Here is an 8,513-nt window from a genome sequence, read left to right on the forward strand (position 1 = left end):
TTTTCCTTCCCCCTGTCGCCAAAGTGCTTGCTCATAGGGGGTCATATGATTGTTGGGTTTTTCTCTGTATCTATGAAGTGCCTTGAGGCGACTTTTGTTGTGATTTGGCGCTATATAAATAAAACTGAATTGAATTGAATTGAATTAATTGAAACTTCTAAAATGAGAGCTTCCCTTGGTGATATTATCCATGGATGCTGAGCAGGCGTTCGACAGAACTGAACCTAGCTCTCTTTTTGAGACTAAGGGTCATGAATTTTGGGGACTCCTTTATTAGATCTGTTAAAAAGCTTTTCAATGGTCCCAGATCCTGGATTTTGACTAATGGGGTTCTGTCGGACGCCTTCACATTGTCCCGTGGTTGTAGGCACGGATGTCCAAGCTCGCCTGCCTTGTTTTACATAGTTACAGAGCCATTAAAGGTGGGATTTATTTTCATCTTTAAGGCTAATATCTTATAATTAGCATCACATAACCGTGTTTTATACTTTATTACACACAGTTAAACATTGTAGAGTAGTATTAGAAGTAGGTGGCTATACTATAGTTTAGTATAGTAGTACAGTAGAGGAGCCCCCTTCTCTAAGGAATTTGAGGAGTGAAGGCACCAGAAGGTAAACATAGTCGTAACTGTCTGCCTTTCTCTTTATGCAGGTCTGACAGGAGGGTAAGAGGTGGTTGCCATGGTAATGGTTGAAGAGGCATCTCCAAGTAAGGAGATGCCAAGAAAGTTGCGGAAGAAGAAACGTGAGCCAACATCAGACCTAAGTCCACCCTAAACTGTTTTGACCAATCACCTTAGTATCCTGTTTATCACACAAAATGAAAAGTGTTCACTTCCTAGGCGTGGCACCTTTTGTCTCTGAGCCAGAGAGAGGAGGTCCATGGTGCCATGTAAAAACTAGTTTGAAATTCTAACCGTTTTGTTTATAAATTGGGAAAACTTATAATAGGAGCATATTTGTCTTCTCTCTCATAAAAAACCCTACATTAGCCATTGCTATTTGTTCAAAATTCTCCATTACAGGCTTAAAAATAGGCACGAGGAGCATAAACTGGACTTTATGCAGATGATCTATTAGTATTTATAGCTCAACTGAACAATTCCTTTCCATTTTTTTCTTGCACGCCTCAAATCATACAGTGCAGTTTCGGGCTCTAAAATTAATTACACTAAGAGTGAAGCATTTCCAATTAACATGACAGAACAGATCAGATACTGCCTGGGTAGTTTCAGATACCTCGGTATAACTGCTTGTTCCTCACTTGACAGAATCTACCAAGAGAATTATATGTCATTAATTCATAAATCTAAAGCAGAGCTGCAGAGGTGGCTGGATTTTCTTCTCTCCTTAATTGGTAGAGTTAACACAATTAAAATGAATCTTTTACCTAAATGTATCCACGTGTACTTTCACTGTATTCTCTTATAGGTACCAACCTAATTTTTTAAAGAATTAAAAAGGGCAATATTTTTATTCTTATGGCGAAAAAGGTATGTGACCAGACTTCCCCTGTGGTGTGATTATTTACATCTTTGTTTTAGACTGAAAATAATTCCACGGGGAAACTTTGAGTTAGAAAAATGTAATAACAAAGCAATGCTTTAAGTCCCTACAAATATTGATCAGAACAGCTCATAACCCGGGGCCCTGATCTAAGAACTGGGTTAAGGGTTTCACTAGTCAGCTGCTAAGTTCCATCCATTTTCTTCCGCTTATGTGGGGCCGGGTCGCGGGGGCAGCAGCCCAAGCAGAGAAGCCCAGACCTCCCTCTCCCCAGCCATTTCTTCCAGCTTGTCCGGGGGAATACCAAGGCGTTCCCAGGATATAATCTCTCCAGCGTTTCCTGGGTCTGCCCCGGGGCCTCCTCCCCGTGGGGCATGCCCGGAAATGTCACCCAGGAGGCGCCCAGGGGGCATCCTTGTCAGGTGCCCGAACCACCTCAGCTGGCTCCTTTCGATGTGGAGCAGCAGCTGCTCTACTCTGAGCCCCTCCCGAATGGCCGAACTTCTCACCCTATCTCTAAGGGAGAGGCCAGCCACACTTCGGAGAAAGCTCATTTCCGCTGCTTGTATCAGCGATCTCGTTCTTTCGGTCACTACCCACAGCTCGTGACCATAGTTGAGAACAGGGAGGTAGATCGACCGGTAAACTGAGAGCTTCACTTTTACACTCAGCTCTCTCTTCACCACAACACTCGCTCCCTTCTCCCGTCACTTGTGAACAAGACCCAGAGATACTTAAACTCCTCCACTCGGGGCAGGAACTCGTCCCCAACCCAGAGTGGGCACTCCACCCTTTTCCAACTGAGGACCATGGCCTCAGATTTGGAGGTGCTAATTCTCATTCCCACCGCTTCACACTAGGCTGCGAAATGTTCCAAGGCGAGCTGGAGGCCATCACCCGAAGAAGCCAACAGAACCACATCATCTGCAAAAAGCAGAGATGAAATCCTGAGACCACCGCTCACCACTAGGTTCGACTAACGGACGAACACTCCTCTCCAGCACCCTGGCATAGACTTTCCTAGGGAAGCTGAGGAGTGTGATTCCCCTGTAGTTGGAAAACACCCTTTCTTAAAGATGGGGACCACCACCCCGGCCTGCCAGTCCAGGGTTACTGCCCCTGATCTCCACGCAACATTGTAGAGACGTGTCAACCAAGACAGCCCTACAACATCCAGAGCCTTCAGGAACTCGGGGTGGACCTCGTCCACCCCAGGGGCTCTGCCACCAAGGGGTTGTTTAACTGCCTCGGTGACCTCGCCCCCAGAGATTGGTGGGTCATCCCCTTTGTCCCCAGACTCTGCTTCCACCACGGAAGACGTGCCAGTAGCTGCTAAGTTAAATGATAAAAAGTTGTTAACACTTTACTTTTGGACACACAGAAGTCGCCTTTTAAGTCTCACAATGGAAACAAGCCTTTCTGTTTTTCTATCTGGGCAGTATCCTTTGAAGGCATTTCATACATTTTCACTGCTATGCAGATGATGCCCAGCTATATCCATGAAGCCAGATGACACAATTAATTAAACTGCAGGAATGAGACACTAAAGACCTGGATGACCTATAATTTCCTGGATCTACACTACCAGTCAAAAGTTGGACACACCTTCTCATTTAAGATTTTCTTTATTTTCATGACTATTTACATTGTATATTTTCACTAAAGGCATCAAAACCACGAACGAACACATATGGAATAATGCAGAATTTTATATTTTAGACTCTTGAAAATAGCCGCTCTTTGCTTTGATTACTGCTTTGCACACTTTTGACATTCTCTCAATGAGCTTCATGGTTTTCCATTAGTTCTGAAGGAGTTCCCAGAGATTCTGAGGACTTGTTGGCCCTTTTGCCTTCTCTCTTCACCCCAAACCATCTCGACTGGGTTTAGGTCAGGTGACTCTGGAGGCCAGGCCATCTTGCACACCACAGTTGTGAATAAATCCCCAACAGCGTCACCACCAAAGCACCCCCACACCATCACACCTCCTCCTCCATGCTTCACAGTGGGAACCATGGATGTAGAGACCATCCGGTCACCTTTTCTGTGTCGCACAAAGACACGGCGGGTGGAACCGATGATCTCAAATTTGGATTCATCAGACCAAAGCACAGATTTCCACTGGTCTAATCTCCATTCCTTATGTTTCTTGGCCCAAACAAATCTGTTCGCTTGTTGCTTTTCCTTAGCAACAAGCAGTAGTGGTTTCTTAGCAGCTATATGACCATAAAGATCTGATTCATGCGGTCTCCTCTGAACAGTTGATGTAAAGATGTGTCTGCTACTGGAACTCTGTGTGGCATTTATCTGGTCGCTGACTTGCAATTTCTGAGGTTGGTGACTCGGATGAGTCGGCTCAACAGCAGAGGTGACTCGTGGTCTTCCTTTCCTGGGGATGTCTTTATGTGAGCCAGTTTTTTGTGCACTAAAATCCCCCACAGTCCCGCGATGCATTGTCCTACAAAGCCAAGGCGAATGTTCCTCGTGTTTGAAAACAGCTGAGCAATTTCACTTCAGAGCAGGGACCACGGCAACCTGGTCCCAGGAGGACAAGAAGAAGCCTCCCATCTCCGTCTCGTCCCTCCACCAGGCTCGTCCATTCACAGCTCAGCTTGTGCTCCACCCTCGAGCTGTGCACCTCTGCCCTGCTGTCGATCACATGCGTTATTTCCCACTGTCGCCATTTCTGCTGTCAGGACTGGGTCGGCATCCTCACACGAGCCGTCTCACCTGACAATCGGGCGACAGGTCCTTCCTTCACATGCTTGGCTTCCACGCATTCCTTCCTTTTCATATCTGGGCCTACCCTCTTCTTTATCAAGTCCATTTGACAGCTAGTAGGCCGCAGTGGATTAAAAAAAATATCATACAAAAACACTAAAAATGTCCAATATAATCCAAAAAAGATCTATGCTCACAAATAATACCAGTTATAAAAGACAAATACAAATTTCCATTGTGTGATACACACTATCTCTAAAATTAGAAACATTCTGTCTCCAAGTGATTTAAATGTAACAATTTTACAATCTTTCTCCTCACATACAAAGTCTTGAATAATCAGGCCCATCTTTACCTCACAGTAACATATCACCCCAGAAGAGCAATTCACTCTCAGACTGCTCCCTTACCTTTGGTTCCTAGGGTATTTAAAAGTAGAATGGGAGGCAGAGCCTTCTGCTCTCAGGCCCCACTTCTGTGAAACCAGCTCCCAGTTTGGATTCAGGAGACAGGAACCCTCTCACCCTCGCCCTACTTTTAAGATTAGGCTTAAATTTTCCATTTTGATAAAGCTTACAGTTATGGATGGATCAGGTGACCTTGAATCCTCCCTTAGTTACACATCAATAGCTCTATGCTGCTGGAGGTTTCTCATGACACACTGAATGTTTCTTTTTCACCCTTTTTACACTTGCTATGTGTTTATACATCACGCAATATTTAATTGTTAGTTTTTATTCATCTCTAGCTCTCTTGTGTCTTTTGTCCTTTCTTCTTCCTTCCACCAGAACCAGGCCGTCCCGCCCTGAGCCTGGTTCTGGTGGAGGTTGCTTCCTGTTAAAAGTGAGTTTTTCCTTCCCATTGTCACCAAGTGCTTATTCATAGGGGGTTGTGTGGGGCCACTCTCGGTACACCAGCTTCCGCTCACAGTCCAAAGACATATATGGGTTTGGGATAAAGTGTGAATTGTTGTCTGTCTTTATGTGTGGGTGCACCCTGCCTCTCGGCCGTGATAGCTGGGACAGACCACTCCATTGATTTATGTGTTTATTCTTGGCACAAAAGCCTTAATATATCTTTGTACTAACCAACACTGCCTCAAATGACATTGCCTAAAGACATTTTATAAAAACATACACAGCAAAGTCTGTTTACGTAAACGTTTACGAGTCAGAATCAGAATGCTTTATTAATCCCAGAGAAAATTATGTAAAAGCAAATATAATAATAATATAACAATAATGTTTTTGTTTTTTTTAGCTATTATTAAAAATAGCCAATATCCAGTTCAAGCTATCTGTTGGTAACATATTTATTTATTTGACTGTATTTGGAAGAAGTTGGATTTCCCATCATCCCTGAATGTACCATAGTCTGTATGGAGACAGCGAGCAGCGGCGGCTCCCAGCGGAGCAGCGCTGCGATTGGCCGGGCCAGCGAGGAGGGGGAGGGCTTTGTCTCTCCTCCCCTGCCTCTGCTCTCCTCCCATCCTAGAGGACAGAGCGATGCGGAGACAATAGGACGCAGAGCCGGAGGAGGCTGCAGGATGCTCGACACTACATCCACCGACGCTGGTCGGAGGCTTCTCGCTGGACACCGATATCAGACGTTTCTCTGGGCTCACCTGGTCTTAGTATGTGCTCACACCTCCCTGTGTGTTTACCAGTAGCAGCCTGGGCCGACAGGGCGGACTTCACAGTCTCCATATGTGTATCAACTGAAAGGTGAGTAGCGAATTAAACCCGGGCTGACCGTTTATCCTCACCTGCACCCTGACCGACCAGGCTCCGTTACTGTGTGTGCCGCTATGATGTGTGCATGCAGTGCATCATTAGGCCAATGCCATACAGCAGCGTTCACACTGAAAACAAAACTGTGATTTCTTCTCTATGTTGTATGTACATTTTCTAATGTCATTGATCTCTAGCAAGCAACAATATCATTGATTGTAAGCATTTTAGGTTGTTTACAGTATCGGATTGTGTAGTGGAATTTGTATTATTGATCACAACACAACATCTAAAAGCCCTCCCTCACCCCCACTATGCATCCCGTGTTTTTGCAGGAGGAGGAAGGGGTGGAGGAGGGGGGTTGGCAGTCAGGTATCTGCAGGAGCTAATGCATGTCTGTTCCTTTCCGCTATCTAAGCTCTGTTACACTAAAGTGGCAGTGGTTGTCACTTCAGTGAGTGCTGTCTGAGCACACACACTGCAGGTGAGATGCAGACCTGCTGAATGCTGAAGCCTTTAGTGATTGGAGGATGATACAAGACCAGAATGTTTACATTCTGACTGGTCTACCTGCTGTCTATGTTTGCTGGATTATACTGGGCAATTTTGGGGACTTGCTTAGAAAAATGAAGGGTTACACCCTATAGCTAATCTATACAAGCCGATCTAAGCTATTATTTTGGATAAATCATATAATCAATGCCTCAATGCTCATCCACAGTGCCTATATATTGTGTTGATGAGATGCCAGCTGAACTTGAACTAGGGGCCGGGTGGAGAGCTGAGTGAGCAGATACCTTTAAGTAGACCGAATAACCTGGATGAGGAGGTGATGGGAAGGAGTTTAAATAATGATTCTAAAGAACAGGGACTGGGTTGACTGGCTTGAAGATGCGGGTAGGACGACTGATGGATAAGACTGGTGAATTTGAATTAGTTGAAGATGGAAAATAACCAGTATTACCATAAGGATTTTGAGAGGATAGATCTTCCTTATTCAATTTTGATTAAAAAATCCAATTACCAAGTTAAATTTTGTTTGCTAAATATGAAGACGAAGCCCTGAATATAGCCTAGTTAGCATAAATACTAATTAAGCTAGTTGTTGCTGCCGTCTGTTTTACGCACCAATGATATTGGTGAGGTTTTTCAGTCAAATTCATCGCATCTGCTCTGTTAAGAGTTTTCAGTGATCTCCTGTTTATTGTTGATGCTAGTTAATGCTGTACGTATATTACTGGATCTTACCACTGTGTTTGATACGGTGGACTACAACATCTTGAACACTCATTGTGTTGTTATTTGTGGGATGGCTTTGAACTGCTTTAAGTCTTATTTGAGTTGTAGGTGGTTTTCCATTAGCATTGGCAGTTATTCTTCTAAAACTACCCCCTTAACCAGTGGTGTACCTCAAGGTTCCATTCTTGGTCCACTTCAGTTGTACACACACCTTTTGGGTTTATTTTTTTAAAAAACCCATCATGTTCCTTACTACTTTTTTGCAGATGAAACCCAGATTTACCTCCCTCTTAAACCCGTCTCCAACTCCTCTGCTGAGGTTAGAATGTGGTTTTAATAAACAGCGCTCAACCCTGTGATAGTAAAACTGAAATTTTGGTGAGTCCTCCAGCGAATAAGCAGCCAGTTACATTTTTCACTATCCCTTTAGATCTTGAGACTCATTTCTTAAACCTCAGGTTTAAAGTCTGGGTGTTATCTTTGATTCATCTCCTTAATTAGACAGATCACAGCAGTTGTTATAGCCAGCTTTCTTCAATTAAGATATTAAATATAGTTAAAAACTTCTTTCTTTTCATGACCTTGATAAAGTAATCCAATCTAGATGTAATCCATTACATCTAGATTGGATTACTACAAGTTATTATATGTTGGGTTGAGCAAAACACTTAAAACATGTCTGCAGCTGGTTCAGACTGCAGCTGCTAGACTCCTGAAAGATACACGGAAGCGTCACCCATTCTTAAACTATTACACTGGTTTCCTGGGAAGTACAGGATTCATTTTAAAAATATTGTTGCTTGCGTGTAAGTGTTTACACGGGCTCGCCTACGTTAACTATCAAATCCTTTAGTTGTCCTATGCCTCTCACTTAGGTCTGTCGATCAGCACCTTCTAGTAATTCAGAATTCCCAACTGGCTCGTACAGGCGACAGAGCTTTCTTGTCCCCCAAACTCCAAAAATAACCAGCAACATATATTTTTTTAAATTTCTCCAAGTGCATCTCTTTTACTTTTAGTATTTCAATTTGTATTATTTACTGTTCTTTTTGATCCCTTTTAAAATTATTATTATTATTTAATCATTTTATTGTGGACTTTTTTTTTATTAGTAAAATTTGCTTGATTTTGATTTCAGGCCTTTAAAACGTTCTAAATAAAATCTGTAAAATCAAACTAAGGTGTAAATATTTACTGCTGAGGAGCTGTAATATAAGTAGGTACTAGAGATTTTGGCAACCACATTCTGTTTTTGTTCACTTTCTACACACACACACACACACACACACACACACACACACACACACACACACAC

At 43.3% G+C, this 8,513-nt stretch overlaps 1 protein-coding gene across 1 annotated transcript in view; it reads left to right on the forward strand.

Annotated features, from left to right (window-relative positions):
• Window positions 1–5,672: 5,672 nt before the first annotated feature.
• The window catches only part of bsk146 (brain specific kinase 146), a 17,380-nt gene continuing 14,539 nt past the window's right edge, over window positions 5,673–8,513 (forward strand). The window contains exon 1 of the mRNA XM_005923778.3: window positions 5,673–5,953. The gene's annotated coding sequence lies outside the window, so the exon portion shown is untranslated. The remainder of the gene's footprint in view (window positions 5,954–8,513) is intronic.

The sequence above is a fragment of the Haplochromis burtoni genome, unplaced genomic scaffold (assembly GCF_018398535.1).
Source record: "Haplochromis burtoni strain Fernald_Lab_line unplaced genomic scaffold, NCSU_Asbu1 Contig_71, whole genome shotgun sequence".
Lineage (NCBI taxonomy): Eukaryota > Metazoa > Chordata > Actinopteri > Cichliformes > Cichlidae > Haplochromis > Haplochromis burtoni.